This window comes from Oncorhynchus gorbuscha, linkage group LG01 (genome assembly GCF_021184085.1).
Source record: "Oncorhynchus gorbuscha isolate QuinsamMale2020 ecotype Even-year linkage group LG01, OgorEven_v1.0, whole genome shotgun sequence".
Classification (NCBI taxonomy): domain Eukaryota; kingdom Metazoa; phylum Chordata; class Actinopteri; order Salmoniformes; family Salmonidae; genus Oncorhynchus; species Oncorhynchus gorbuscha.
The window spans coordinates 28980248-28996352 of record NC_060173.1 but is presented as its reverse complement, the minus strand read 5'-3'; the positions used below and the strand labels follow the sequence as shown (position 1 = coordinate 28996352).

Sequence of the window (16105 nt, the reverse complement as noted above, 5' to 3'; positions counted from 1 at the left end):
TACACTACCCCAAAGATTAAGGTTAAGATCACTTTTTTTGGTCAATTGCACACAACTCAAATTTGAGTTCTGCTGTTAACCCAAGCCCCTCTGAAAGATACACAAACACATACACATACAGTACCAGTCAAACGTTTGGACACACCTACTCATTCAAGATTTTTTCTTTCTTTTTTAAACTTTCTTCTACATTATAGAATAATAGTGAAGACATCAAAACTATGAAATAACACATATGGAATCATGTAGTACCCAAATATATTTAAGATTTTAGATTCTTCAAAGCAGCCACCCTTTGCACACTCTTGGCATTCTCTGAACCAGCTTCACCTGGAATGCTTTTCCAACAGTCTTGAAGGAGTTCCCACATATGCTGAGCACTTGTTGGCTGCTTTTCCTTCACTCTGCAGTCCAACTCATCCCAAACCATCTCAATTGGGTTGAGGTTGGGTGATTGTTGAGACCAGGTAATCTGATGCAGCACTCCATTACTCTCCTTCTTGGTCAAATATCCCTTACAAAGCTTGGAGGTGTGTTGGGTCATTGTCCTGTTGAAAAACAAACCAAAGTGCAAATCAGATGGGATGGCATATCACTGCACAATGCTGTGGTTGCCATGGTGGTAAAGTGTGCCTTGAATTCCAAATAAATCACAGACAATGTCACTAGCAAAGCACCCCCACACCATCACACCACCTCCATGCTTCACGGTGGGAACCACACATGCAGAGCTCATCCGTTCACCTACTCTGCATCTCACAAAAACACGGTGGTTTAAACCAAAAATCTAACATTTGGACTCATCAGACCAAAGGACAGATAACCACCGGTCTAATGTCCATTGCTCATGTTTCTTGGCCCGAGCAAGTCTCTTCTTCTTATTGGTGTCCTTTAGTAGTGGTTTCTTTGCAGCAATTTGACCATGAAGGCCTGATTCACACAGTCTCCTCTGAACAACTGATGTTGAATGTGTCTGTTACTTAAACTATGTGAATTATTTATTTGAGCTGCTATTTCTGAGGTGGTCCTCATGGGAGCCAGTTTCATCATAGTGCTTGACGGTTTTTGCGACTGCACTTGAAGAAACATTCAAAGTTATTGAAATGTTCCGGATTGACTGACATGTCTTAAAGTAATGATGGACTGTCATTTCTCTTCACTTATTTGAGCTGTTCTTGCCATAATATGGACTTGGTCTTTTACCAAATAGGGCTATCTTCTGCATACCACCCTACCTTGTCACCACACAACAGATATGCTCAAACCCATTAAGAAGGAATGAAATTCAACAAATGAACTTTTAACCTGTTAATCGAAATGCATTCCAGGTGACTACCTCATGAAGCTGGTTGAGAGAATGCCAAGAGTGTGCAAAGCTGTCACCAAGGCAAAGGGTAGCTACTTGGAGAATCTCAAATCTAAAATATATTTTGATTTGTTTCACACTTTTTTGTTTACTACAATTACATTTACAATATCAAACAAGATAATATAAATCATAAGACAGTTATGTATATTATTCTGTATATCAAATTATATATACATGAACTTAATTTCCTTTAAATACTCAGACATAGTTAGAATCTAAATATGTTTTATTTCATCGTGTTGATGTCTTTATTTTTATTCTACAATGCATAAAATAGTAAAAAATAAAGAAAAACCCTTGAATGAGTAGGTGTGTCCAATCTTTTGACTGGTACTGTACATTTACAAAAAAAGGACCACCATCAAACATCACAGCAGCCCAAAGAGTGGTCACTTCAGTAATTTGAGTAACCCTTTTCATAACATGTGCATTACTTCACATACTCTGAATAGAGCTCTGTCAAGCGTATCCTAGCATCAACGGCCATCCTAAGAGGGTTATTCTGACTGGGACTGGGGCTATTCAAGCAAAACAGAAAACATGAGCAAGTGAAGTAGATGAAATAAGTGTAACATAGATTTTTTTATTCAAAAATGACTCTTCCAAGTGGCTACTGTCAAACATGAATCTGTGTTTCTGACTCTAATATGGGTTACTGCAGTGAAGTACATGAACATGGGTAATCTGGGGTGGAGGTTGCTGTTTCCCTGTGAAGTCTCAGGACACATAATATGTTGTGATTGACAGCTCACCTGAGGGCTAGAGGACCAGGTATGCACCCCTCTCTTTCTCTTTCTCCGCTTGGGTAAACATCTGATGGGTGCTGACAGCCATAACCCTGTGAAGACTCCTCTAGTCCTCTAAAGAGAGAGAAAGAGAGAGAGAGAGAGCGAGAGAGAGAGAGAGAGAGAGAGAGAGAGAGAGAGAGAGAGAGAGAGAGAGAGAGAGAGAAAGAGAGAAAGAGAGAGAGAAAGAGATCAAGGGAGAAAGGGAGATAGAGATAGAGGGACAGGGCAAGAGTTCAGTCTGCAGAGGACACAGATTGTGCTCTATCAGATGTGGTTCCATTGCTTGCCTGCTGTTCAGTCTCATTCCTTCATGTTGTATGCTGTGCAGTGCTTACTTTGTGAATCGGGAGGTGCAGGAAGAAGAAGTGAATGTGAGGAGGGTGACCTGAGGGGCTCGGAGGTACACTCATGGAAAAAAGGTTCCAAAGTGGTTCTTTGGCTGTCCCCATAGGAGAACCCCTTTTGATACCAGGTAGAACCCTTTTGGGTTTCATGTAGAACCCTCTATGGAAATGATTCTACCTGGAACCAAAAGAGTTCTATCTGCAACCAAAAAGTGTTATTTAAAGAGTTCTCCAATGGGGACAGCCGAAGAACCCTTTAAGAGTGTACCGGAAGGAATTAGAAAAAGCCCACCTGAATAATAAAGTGTTGCCTTTGCCTTGTGGTTTAGAGCAGTAGAGAAGAGGCGCTTATAAATTGCACATATGGGGAATTTGTTTATGCAATGTGTTTCATGCAATTCTACTGCAGACTTTAGCAGAATTTTTTTTTAATACCACACAAATGATGGAAATGACAGATTAGGCCGACTTTGACACGGACAAGATGAGAGTCTGAGATCAATAAAAACAACCCTGTCTTGAATCTATAATTTGCTTAGGCCAAATTGTGTGGAGACACAAAGTGTACAATATGAGGAGGAAATGATAGTCCTATTAAAGCTTTCCAGTTTCACTGACTCAGCCAATGACGCACAGCTCACTCACCAGCGATGGTCAATGCGCTTGTGCAAAAAGTGTATCTCCCTCTTGTTTTACTTTGTAAAATAATGCTGTGAGCTCAATAGGCTTATTGGGAAGTTGATTAAATATTTTGGTAGATTCTATACAGATTCTTTTCTTTTCAGCAGGAGCCATGGTTAAGTTTAGGCGAAAACACCAAATTATTAAGGTTAGGCATTAACTCCGAATGGTTAAGGTAAGGGTTAAAGTTTGGGATAGGCTTAAAACAAAAACAAAATTAACCAATTTCTATAGCTGGATTCGAACTTGCAACTTTTGGAAACCTACTCGAAGGTAGCAATGCTCTATATCATCTCCCGGCGTCCTCAGACTGACTTGTATCTCGGGTGACCTGTCTGGTCTCCCGGCGTCCTCAGACTGACTTGTATCTCGGGTGACCTGTCTGGTCTCCCGGCGTCCTCAGACTGACTTGTATCTCGGGTGACCTGTCTGGTCTCCCGGCGTCCTCAGACTGAATTGTATCTCGGGTGACCTGTCTGGTCTCCCGGCGTCCTCAGACTGACTTGTATCTCGGGTGACCTGTCTGGTCTCCCGGCGTCCTCAGACTGACTTGTATCTCGGGTGACCTGTCTGGTCTCCCGGCGTCCTCAGACTGACTTGTATCTCGGGTGACCTGTCTGGTCTCCCGGCGTCCTCAGACTGACTTGTATCTCGGGTGACCTGTCTGGTCTCCCGGCGTCCTCAGACTGACTTGTATCTCGGGTGACCTGTCTGGTCTCCCGGCGTCCTCAGACTGACTTGTATCTCGGGTGACCTGTCTGGTCTCCCGGCGTCCTCAGACTGAATTGTATCTCGGGTGACCTGTCTGGTCTCCCGGCGTCCTCAGACTGACTTGTATCTCGGGTGACCTGTCTGGTCTCCCGGCGTCCTCAGACTGACTTGTATCTCGGGTGACCTGTCTGGTCTCCCGGCGTCCTCAGACTGACTTGTATCTCGGGTGACCTGTTTGGTCTCCCGGCGTCCTCAGACTGACTTGTATCTCGGGTGACCTGTCTGGTCTCCCTGCGTCCTCAGACTGACATGTATCTCGGGTGACGTGTCTGGTCTCCCGGCATCCTCAGACTGACTTGTATCTCGGGTGACCTGTCTGGTCTCCCGGCGTCCTCAGACTGACTTGTATCTCGGGTGACCTGTCTGGTCTCCCGGCGTCCTCAGACTGACTTGTATCTCGGGTGACCTGTCTGGTCTCCCGGCGTCCTCAGACTGACTTGTATCTCGGGTGACCTGTCTGGTCTCCTGACTTGTATCTCGGGTGACCTGTCCTCAGACTGACTTGTATCTCGGGTGACCTGTCTGGTCTCCCGGCGTCCTCAGACTGACTTGTATCTCGGGTGACCTGTCTGGTTTCATTAGCTATCTCTCTGTCACTGAATTCAATTTTGAATTATGTTTTGGAATGATTGTCTCATTTCAAGTAAGGAGCAGCAAGCTTAAAGAAACAGTCAATCATATAATTTGCATTGAAACCCAGATAAAATAATGTATATAGAAAGATGTGTGTGCCATGTATGCTAGAATGGAGGTTAAAAACAACAGCTGCAAATAGCATATTAGTCAATACGTATGGCATAGCCTACACATATAGCACACCTCTAAAAACAGTTATAACAATGTGCTCTGCAATAAATTAACCTGTCACGTCCTGGCCTTAGTTCTTTTTTATGTCTCTGTTTTAGTTTGGTCAGGGCGTGAGTTGGGGTGGGCATTCTATGTAGTCTATGTTGTGTATTCTAGGTTTTGTATTTCTGTGTTTGGCCTGGCATGGTTCCCAATCAGTGGCAGCTGTCAATTGTTGTCTTTGATTGATAACCATACTTAGGCAGCCTGTTTTCCCACTATGATTTGTGGGTAATTGTTTTCTGTTTTGTGTCTTTCTGTGTCTTTCTGCACCTGACAGGACTGTTTCGGTTTTCATTCATTCTCTTTGTTATTTCAGTGTTCAGTTCTAATAAAAAGCATGAACACGTACCTTGGTCCTCTCCTTCCAACAGCCGTTACATAACCAGAGTATGGTTTCTAAACCAGTTGAGTTCTCAAATAGCAGCTGCCCAATACCATGGTGGGCATGCATAATGTTGGATGCATTGGAATGTAAGGTAGGGAGAATGAAAAAGAGGCTACAGGATTATGCAAGATGTTTGAGTTTCAAATACTACATGTTCAGTGAATGTGAGTATATTTAGGTGGTTTAAATGATTAACTTTCTCACTAATCTTCTAAAAGTTGACGTTGCCAAAAACTTGTCAATCTATTCATTATTCTACTAACTATGACTGAGGGTGAGACGTTTTCCATAAGGCAAAACACGGAAAGGAGGGTGGTTGGTTGTGGTCGAGTGGTATGTGTATAACACGAATGTTTAGCAACACAAAGGTTGTGAGTTTGAATCTCATCATGGACAATTGTAGCTAATTAGTAACTTTTCAACTACTTAATACTTTTTAGCTACTTTGCAACTACTTACTATGTTAGCTAACCCTTCCCTTAAACCTAACCTTAACTCTTATAGCTAGCCTTGCTGCGGGCGATTCCCTGATCCACCAGACGACACCATTCTATATACTTCCGGCCCGTCCTTGGACACTGTGCTATCTAACCTCCAAACGAGCTTCAATGCCATACAACACTCCTTCCATGGCCTCCAACTGCTCTTAAACGCTAGTAAAACCAAATGCATGCTTTTCAACCATTCGCTGCCTGCACCCGCACGCCTGACCAGCATCACCACCCTGGATGGTCCCGACCTTGAATATGTGGACATCTATAAGTACCTAGGTATCTGGCTAGACTGTAAACTCTCCTTCCAGACTCATATCAAACATCTCCAATCGAAAATCAAATCAAGAGTTGGCTTTCTATTCCGCAACAAAGCCTCCTTCACTCACGCCGCCAAACTTACCCTAGTAAAACTGACTATCCTACCGATCCTCGACTTCGGCGATGTCATCTACAAAATTGCTTCCAACACTCTACTCAGCAAACTGGATGCAGTTTATCACAGTGCCATCCGTTTTGTCACTAAAGCACCTTATACCACCCACCACTGCGACTTGTATGCTCTAGTCGGCTGGCCCTCGCTACATATTCTCCGCCAGACCCACTGGCTCCAGGTCAAGTCCATGCTAGGTAAAGCTCCGCCTTATCTCAGTTCACTGGTCACGATGGCAACACCCATCCGTAGCACGCACTCCAGCAGGTGTATCTCACTGATCATCCCTAAAGCCAACACCTCATTTGGCCGCCTTTCGTTCCAGTTCTCTGCTGCCTGTGACTGGAACGAATTGCAAAAATCGCTGAAGTTGGAGACTTTTATCTCCCTCACCAACTTCAAACATCTGCTATCTGAGCAGCTAACCGATCGCTGCAGCTGTACATAGTCTATCGGTAAATAGCCCACCCATTTTTACCTACCTCATCCCCATACTGTTTTTATTTATTTACTTTTCTGCTCTTTTGCACACCAATATCTCTACCTGTACATGACCATCTGATCATTTATCACTCCAGTGTTAATCTGCAAAATTGTAATTATTCGCCTACCTCCTCATGCCTTTTGCACACATTGTATATACTAGGTTGTCCCGCCCTTGTTTTGTGCGGGATTGTTTTTTGTTACTCTGTCGAATGGTGGTTTTCGTATGTGTATTCTCCGGACTATTTGGTTCTGTGTTTGGGCTGGTCAATTGTATGCTCGGGCGGTGCTTGGTGTGACCGTTTTGTGCTCCAGAGAATAAATTGAGGATCTACTGAACCCTGCTCTCTGCGCCTGATTCCACCCACCACTCCTAGTATCCCGTGACATAACCCTAACCCCTAGCCTAGCTATCATTAGCCGCCTAGCTATCGTTAGCCGCCTAGTTAACATTAGCCACAACAAATTTAAATTCATAACATATCATACATTTAGGAAATTCTTAATATATTGTACGTTTTGCAAATTCCTAACATATCATACAAAATGGTTATTTTTAACATATCATACGAAATGGATGATGGACATCCAGAAATTAATACATACTATATGAAAAATAACATATGATACTAAATGGAGTGTCTCGGATTAACGTACAGAATAATACAAAATGCTCTGAGACCTGGATGGCTCTCAGAACAGCCTCAATCTGTCAGGGCAATGCTTCCCACGGTTGTGTCAAGTTGGCTGGATGTTCTTTACATTTACATTACATTTAAGTCATTTAGCAGACGCTCTTATCAAGAGCGACTTACAAATTGGTGCATTCACCTTATGACATCCAGTGGAACAGTCACTTTACAATAGTGCATCTAAATCTTAAAGGGGGGTGGGAAGGATTACTTTATCCTATCCTAGGTATTCCTTAAAGAGGTGGGGTTTCAGGTGTCTCCGGAAGGTGGTGATTGACTCCGCTGTCCTGGCGTCGTGAGGGAGTTTGTTTACACCATTGGGGGGCCAGAGCAGCGAACAGTTTTGACTGGGCTGAGCGGGAACTGTACTTCCTCGGTGGTAGGGAGGCGAGCAGGCCAGAGGTGGATGAACGCAGTGCCCTTGTTTGGGTGTAGGGCCTGATCAGAGCCTGGGGGTACTGAGGTGCCGTTCCCCTCACAGCTCCGTAGGCAAGCACCATGGTCTTGTAGCGGATGCGAGCTTCAACTGGAAGCCAGTGGAGAGAGCGGAGGAGCGGGGTGACGTGAGAGAACTTGGGAAGGTTGAACACCAGACGGGCTGCGGCGTTCTGGATGAGTTGTAGGGGTTTAATGGCACAGGCAGGGAGCCCAGCCAACAGCGAGTTGCAGTAATCCAGACGGGAGATGACAAGTGCCTGGATTCTTTGGGTGCTGGACCATTCTTATTCCCCCCTTGACCTGTAGAGTGTGAAAAACCCAGAGGCGTTGCAGTTCTTGACACAAACCAGAGTGCCTGGCACCTACTGGACTACCATATCCCGTTCAAAGGCATTTATCATTTTTTGGTCTTGCCCATTCATGCTTTGAATGGCACACATACACAATCTTTGTCTCAATTGTCTCAAGGCTTAAAAATCCTTCTTTATTTTATGTATTTTTTTATTTCACCTTTATTTAACCAGGTAGACTAGCTGAGAACAAGTTATCATTTATAACTGCAACCTGGCCAAGATAAAGCAAAGCAGTGCGACACAAACAACAACAGAGTTACACATGGAATAAACAAACATACAGTTAATAACACAATAGAGAAAAAAAGGTATATATACAGTGTGTGCAAATGAGGTAAGATAAGGGAGGAAGGCAATAAATAGGCCATAGTGGCAAAATAATTACAATTTAGCAATTAAACACTGGAGTGATAGATATGCAAAATATAAATGTGCAAGTAGCTATTACTGGGGTGCAAAGGAGAAAAAAAAGTTATAAATAACAGTATGGGGATGAGGTAGTTGGATGTGCTATTTACAGATGGGCAATGCACAGGTGAGGTGATCTGTGAGCTGCTTAAAGTTAGTGAGGGAGATATGGGTCTCCAGCTTCAATGATCTTTGCAATTTGTTCCAGTCATTGGCAGCAGAGAAATGGAAGGAAAGGCGGCCAAATGAGGAATTGGCTTTGGGGGTGACCAGTGAAATATACCTGCTGGAGCACGTGCTACAGGTGGGTGCTGCTATGGTGACCAGTGAGCTGAGATAAGGCGGGGCTTTACTTAGCAAAGACTTATAGATGACCTGGAGCCAGTGGGTTTGGTGACGAATGTGAAGCGAGGGCCAGCCAATGAGAGCATACAGGTCACAGTGGTGGGTAGTATCTGGGGCTTTGGTGACAAAACGGATGGCACTGTAATAGACTGCATCCAATTTGCTGAGTAGAGTGTTGGAGGCTATTTTGTAATTGACATTGCCGAAGCAGTCTCCTCCCCTTCATCTACACTGATTGAAGTGACATAAATAAAGGATCATCACTTTCACTTGGATTCACCTGGTCTGTCTATGTCATGGAAAGTGTAGGTCTTCATAATGTTTTGTATACCCAGTGTCACGCCCTGACCATAGTTTGCTTTGCATGTTTGTATGTTTTGTTTGGTCAGGGTGTGATCTGAGTGGGCATTCTATGTTGGATGTCTAGTTTGTCTGTTTCTGTGTTTGGCCTGATATGGTTCTCAATCAGAGGCAGGTGTTAGTCGTTGTCTCTGACTGGGAACCATATTTAGGTAGCCTGTTTTTGTCATTGTGGGTTGTGGGTGATTGTCTATGCTAGTTGCTTGTGTCAGCACAGTTCTTATTATAACTTCACAGTCGTTATTCATTTATTGTTTTGTATAGTTTGTTCAAGTGTTCTCTGTTCATTAAATTCACGATGAGGACATACCACGCTGCATTTGGGTCCTCCGATCCTTCCAACTACTCTTCCTCAGGCGAGGAGGGCGACTATCGTGACACCCAGTGTACATTCGAACAAAGAACACCATCACAAATAGTGTTTCACCATTTACTGAGTATGGAGACAAACAGTAAATGTGTCTCAGGCATTATTTGAAGTATCTACATATAATGTAACCTACCAATCCTTTGCCGTGGAGGGCACCATCCTACAATGTTGCAGTCCAGAAATGAGAGCTTTACCAGCTATGCCAAAAGGCTGGGCCTCTTGGTGAATAGATCATCGGACACAAAAGTGAGAGACAATAATGAATAAAGACGCTCAAACAAGCATGTGTATCTGCAGTGGGTATTCCTCAACTCGAAAATGCACTAAACCGTGTAAGATCAAATCCACAAAGAAAACACAGCAGGCAAATGCACATGTGGTCATTATCTAAATAGTGACGGCAGGGCGAGTTCAAACTGAAGTAGGATGGTTCTACTCACAGGTGTGTGAATCAGCCCATTCTTGGTGAATTTCTGGGAGAGGGACACAGGACTGCTGAATAGATCATGTCAGACAAAAGTGAGAGACAAGAATGAATCAAATAAATCATCAAAGCAAAGATAGTTAGTGAGCTTGAAAATGAACACCCTGTCAGTCCCAGGCAGGGTGCTGAGCAATCATCCTACTCCAACTATTGACAGGGATAATGTGTAAATTCTTATTTGTCAGTTTGAATGAAATTAGTGGGTCCTGCCTTGATGACGGCGTTAGCTTTACCCTACTTGTCCTACAGATTTGTGTAATCTCTAATTATTGCTTGGAATAAACGGATAGCTAAAATGCTCCTTGTCCCAGAATGACATGCTAGCTAGTGACAAAGCTATCTGCTCCTGCTGGCTAGCAACATATCTACTTGTTGTAACTAGTTAGCAAGTTAGCTACATTACTACGGTTGCTGCATTCTAAGTTGGGAGTCATTTTACAGCTTGCATTGATGGTAAGATGTTTTCATAACTAAATAGTTAGATTACAAAAAAAAAATACTTCACCTGATAGCAGTTTGTCACCAGCTGTCTGCTACTGTCTACTATCCATCTAGCGAATATATAGGTGTTTTGAAAAGAAATGCAAGAATTGACATTGCCAACAAACAGAAATGTGTTCAGAAGAAATAAATATATTCAATATGTAAAAAACAACTCCTCCCTCGACAGAGATCGATCATCTTGAAAACGAAAGCAGAAAGGTCGCTACAGCCCTCCTCCTAAATGTCCATGCATTTGCTCTCTATTAGCATAACGTAAGACCCAGATGCAGACTGTGTCGAAGTAATAATGTTTATTACAGCAACAAAGGCAAGATACAGGACGGCAGACAGGCTCAGGGTCAGGTCAGGCAGAGGTCTCTGCCTTCACAAACAGCGGAGAAGGCGTTGAAGGACCTGCCAGACGTCGAGCACGTGTTCTTGAGTTGGAGCTTCTACAAAGTATTGACTCAGTGTGTGAATACTTATGCAAATTAGATATTTCTGTGTTTTGTTTTCAATATATTTGCAAAATTGTCTTTAAACATGTTTTCATTTCGTCATTATGGGTTATTGTGTGTAGATGGGTGAGAATGAATGTAAATAATTTTTCCCATGTGGTTTCTTTCTTCACAGACCTCTTATGTATTTGGTCAAATTATAGATTTTGTGTATGGTTTCCTAGAAACAAGGGTGGCTCAATTTACCCCTTTCGCTCAACTTACCCCACTCACCTAAAAAAATGTAGGGGGCAGAAGAATGAACGAGAAGGCAACTCAAAGTAATTCTGATTGCTTTCATAATAACTGTTACATTGCAAACAGCACAATTTATTGCCACGAGAGGTACTGGATCCGGCCAAATAGGTTTGGAAAGAAACAGTCCAAAGCTGAGAAGTACGGATCCTGTTCCTGCAGGTTCCGGCTCAAATTAAGCAGTGGTGCTGTGTGAGAATAGCTGAGAATAGCAATTAGAAGACATCACAAGCATCATGACTGAGAGAGCAACCAGATCGCTCAAGAGTGACTTCGAAATTTGACGTCTATCCATGTCTTGAGGACTTTGGGAAATACCTTCAAAACTGGCAACTAGGGGCAACATTGAGCGCTATTACCATCAAGTAGGCCTGGGCATTGTGGACAGGGGTGTCGGATGGGTGTAGTCCCATGACTCTGGATCATAAGATTGCCTGATTTATCCAAGTGGTGGAGTGGACACTTGTTTTTTTTTGTATTCATGTTTTTTTATATATCCCAAATCTTAACTCTTACCTTAACCGTTCTGAATGGGTGCCTAAACGTACTGTTTTAACCATGTCCAAAACCTTAACCCTTAAACTTCTAAATTTACACATCTAATTCTGCAGTAAGACTGTGACAGCTTGTTGGACAAAGAATGTTCAAAAGTACACCTCCAAGACCAACTTGTCGCCCCGAAGCAATCACGTTTGAGTGTTTGTGTGTGTGTTGAATCACTGTTTGTGTATCTACAGTATGTTAAGTCTGTGTGTGTATTGAAATCACTCTCTGTGTGTGTGTGTGTTTTGTGTGTGTACAGTAGATCACTGATAGCTCCCGTGCCAGTGTCTGGGAGGTATGGTTGCTGACAGACGAACGTCTCCAGTTGTGTTGATATTAGACACACACACACACACACACACACACACACACACACACACACACACACACACACACACACACACACACACACACACACACACACACACACACACACACACACACACACACACACAGTGACGGTTAACTGTTCTCAGGCTAGTTCTGTGGTTACACACTGTCTGCAGGCACTGAAAGGATGGGCAGTGAGGGATGACGGGGGCAAGAGGGAGAGATCAAAAGTGTGCAAGGAGAGAGAACAGGGGAAGAGAGAAGAAATATGAGAGGAATATGATAAGGGATGAATGAGACAATTCAACCAAGACAGAGAACATCAGAACAGAGTTTGAATCAAGTTTGAATGAGATAGTTAATCACCCTGCCCCTCCTCTCTGGGCTCCTGTCATAGGTGTGACAAACACAGGGTGACTGCAGTGTGACGTCTGCCACTCTGCTGTGAGGACAGTCTCCTCCTCTGACCTAATCCCCTTCCCTCTCCTCCCCCTGGATTTGGAGAATTCATATCATGTGCACTAATATAGTGTGGTAGAATATGTATTGTATATGTACTACATGTACATATTACCTCATTTACCTTGACTAACCTGTGCTCCCGCACATTGACTCTGTACTGGTACCCCCTGAATATAGCCTCGCTATTGTTATTTTACTGCTGCTCTCTAATTATTTTATATATTTTTTTCTTATCTATTTTTTCTTAACATTGTTGGTTAAGGGCTTGTAAGTATTCAGTACATGTGACAAATAACATTTGATTTGATGTAAAGTTCATATTATGGGTAGAGTTTGAGTTGACTCTAGATACTGGGTTAAAGCAGCAGTCATGTTTTTAATGGCCAACTGGGTTAAACCTTTGAATCTCATAGAGGGGCCCTGACTGGTTGTTGCCTCACCATAGTTTGCACCCTGGGTGTATGTATGCATACAGTATGATCATGAGAGTCTCTCTCTCTCTGTGTGTGTGTGTGTGTGTGTGTGTGTGTGTGTGTGTGTGTGTGTGTGTGTGTGTGTGTGTGTGTGTGTGTGTGTGTGTGTGTGTGTGTGTGTGTGTGTGTGTGTGTGTGTGTGTGTGTGTGTGTGTGTGTGTGTGTGTGTGTGTGTGTGTGTGTGAAAGGGCACAGACTTACTGCCCAGCCCCTTGAGCTACAGTAAGTGCTCATGAGTGTAATCTAACAGAGATGAGAAATGCATGGATAGAGAGAGATGAGACAGAGAGGTATGAGACAACTTTTGTGCTTCACTGCTTTTAACTGACTTTCATTCGTCTGTCTGGCCCAAGGCTTGTGGTTGACGAAAAGGGAGTGGGACAAAGATCTATGTACTGTATGCATGTATGTGTGTGCGTGTGTGTGTGTGTGTGTATGCATGTGTGTCTGTGTATTTGTAAAGTGCTTGAACATTTTGAAGCTTAGGTTTTCTAGACAACTGCCATGGAGCAGACATCTACAGTAGCTAGTTGTTGGTGACATCATGATGAATGAAGAGCGGGTAAGGATGAATACCATGGATTGAAAAGATAGTTGAGAACGAGAGCTCACTAAGTTAAGTTTTTTTCTCCACAAATAGAAATGATGACCTTTCAGAGAGCTTCCCCCAGAACAGAATGTGTCATAACTTTAAACCTGAGAGAGGGGTGCCTTTTGATGGTTTTCTACCTGCCTCACACTCTCTCTCCTCTCTCTCCTCATAGCATCTCACATATCCTGTCCTTCCCATACTGCTGCTACTCTACTGTATATGGGGTTAACTAACAGAAAACCTTGAGTATAGGACTAAATAATCTGACAGTCATTTCCCCTGTCTCTTCTTCAGCCTTATCTTCAATATCATTCACATGCAGCATTAGACATACAATGTAATTTAGTTCCCCTATCATATACACCACAGTTATCTAGCTGTGCAATTAGTGTGGATAACATGCAGTTCTCTCTGCTCTTCCTAGATGACTGTCTCAACAGTGACACCGGGGGTGTCCACTCCCTGCCCGGAACACCTCTTATCCTACTGTAACATGCCTCATTTCTGATACTCTGTATCATACATATAACGTATTAATGTACACTTTAGTACATCAACTAGACATGGCAGGTAGCCTAGTGGTTAGAGCGTTAGACTAGTAACCGGAAGGTTGCAAGATTGAATCCCTGAGCTGACAAGGTAAAAATCTGTCGTTCTACCCCTGAACAAGACAGTTAACCCACTGTTCCTAGGCTGTCATTAAAAATAAGAATTTGTTCTTAACTGACTTGCCTAGTAAAATAAAACATCCATATACTTATTTCTATGTATATCTATGTGAGGCCATTTCCAGCACTCTAACATGTTCCATAGTCTTTCTCCCCAGAGCTTGTTTACTGAAAGGTTGACGTATGGACAAGTGTCGGCATTGAATCAATATTGGGGCCATAGCGTAAACATGTATTAAAAATATAAACTTAAAAATCACCATGTGTTTTTCCATTAAAGATTTCATAAGGCTATGGCCGGGATTCAATCCGTTCACGCTTCAATCAGACCACTCAGTCCAATCAAGGCTTTTAAAGGCAATGTTACCGTGTTCCCTGAGATCGCTCAATTGGCTCAATTGGAAATGACCTTTGAATGTAATGTGCACTGTGCGGCACTCCACTATTTTTAAACCTCTATTTTCACACAGTATCATCCTCTAGGTCTATGGTACAGTACGTTTTGCAATGCTCCAATTACATTCGCTAACCTCTCTCGTTGTGGAGTGCCATAAAGAAGCTTATTTTCCCAAAGCCTAGACTTTGAAACCAGTCCAACTTCCATTGGGTTCTCTTAGGAACAACACAGCCACTCCTCGGAAACAAAGATTCCTCTTCTGGGTGTTGGCAGGAAGAATTGTCAGTCAGGGAAGAGAACGACCCAGCCATACCTGGTGCACGACCACTAGGAGAGAACAGACACATGTTATGAAACAGAACAATAACATTTGAATAGTATCCCTTCCATTTGAAAAGATTCATCCTGTGTTGTGCTTAACGTGTTCCTATTGGAACATCAGCACAGTGACATGGTAAGCCTACCCACTGGGCACAGGCGTCAATTCAACATCTATTCCACGTTGGTTCAATGTCATTTAATTGAAATGATGTGGAAACAATGTTGATTCAACCAGTGTGTGCCCAGTGGGATCATCAGAATGATGTGTAAAGTAATGATGTCAGCATGAGACATTCTAGCCATCACCCACCCCCCTTTTCTTCCCTTTATCCCTGCATACACACACATGCATGCACGCACACACACACCTCCCCCTCTGTGTGTGTTTGATGGTGCTGATGTGAAATACTAGACAGATGGGGCTGGCAGTGAGACAACAGGCTGGTCGTTCTCGGCGTCTGGTCTTCTCCCCTTTACTTTCTCTCCCCTTGTTCCCCCCCCTTTCTTTCTCTCTTCCCAACTTTCTCCCCTCCGTCTCTTCTCTCTCCTCTTTCTCCCCTCTTTCTTTTTATTGCCTTGCGGCCCCAATGCCTGGCCCTGCCTTCATTACATGTCTATTATACACCACAGACCACACAGACCTTGGAAAATGATTTCCTGACCCTAAAAGGTCATCATGCTTATGGCTGTTCAGCTCTCCCGGAGTGGCAGAATGACAGATGCTGAGGCTAGGTGTGGGGATTCCCCCTGACCAGGGGTTGGATCAAAGATCCTTCTATCATTTCCTTCTATCATATCTCTGTTGGATAGTAATATCCTGAGCGATGTACACATGCTATTTACTGTTTGTCCATCAACAGCTTGCCAGTGAAGCACACATTTCCCAAGTGCATACTGTGTATTTTCTGGGAAGCAATATGATCTCTGTGCCCTATCCTTTGTGGCCTACTTATGCATGCTAATGTGGATGGGGGCTTGCATGTATGGGTGTCCTGATATGAGTGTGTATTTGTATGAGGGGCCCCACATTTGATCATGCA

General features: G+C 43.3%; 1 long non-coding RNA gene across 2 annotated transcripts; it reads right to left on the bottom strand.

Annotated features, from left to right (window-relative positions):
- Positions 1 to 491: 491 nt before the first annotated feature.
- Positions 492 to 12156, bottom strand: LOC124003231. 2 transcript variants are annotated; one of them, XR_006833203.1, is made up of 4 exons: positions 10550 to 12156; positions 10001 to 10052; positions 2122 to 2229; positions 492 to 548 (listed from the first exon to the last, which is right to left on the bottom strand). It is a non-coding gene; the product is annotated as an uncharacterized LOC124003231 (long non-coding RNA). The 2 variants fall into 2 exon arrangements; XR_006833204.1 differs by lacking the exon at positions 10550 to 12156 and having other exon boundaries at positions 10001 to 10530.
- Positions 12157 to 16105: the final 3949 nt, after the last annotated feature.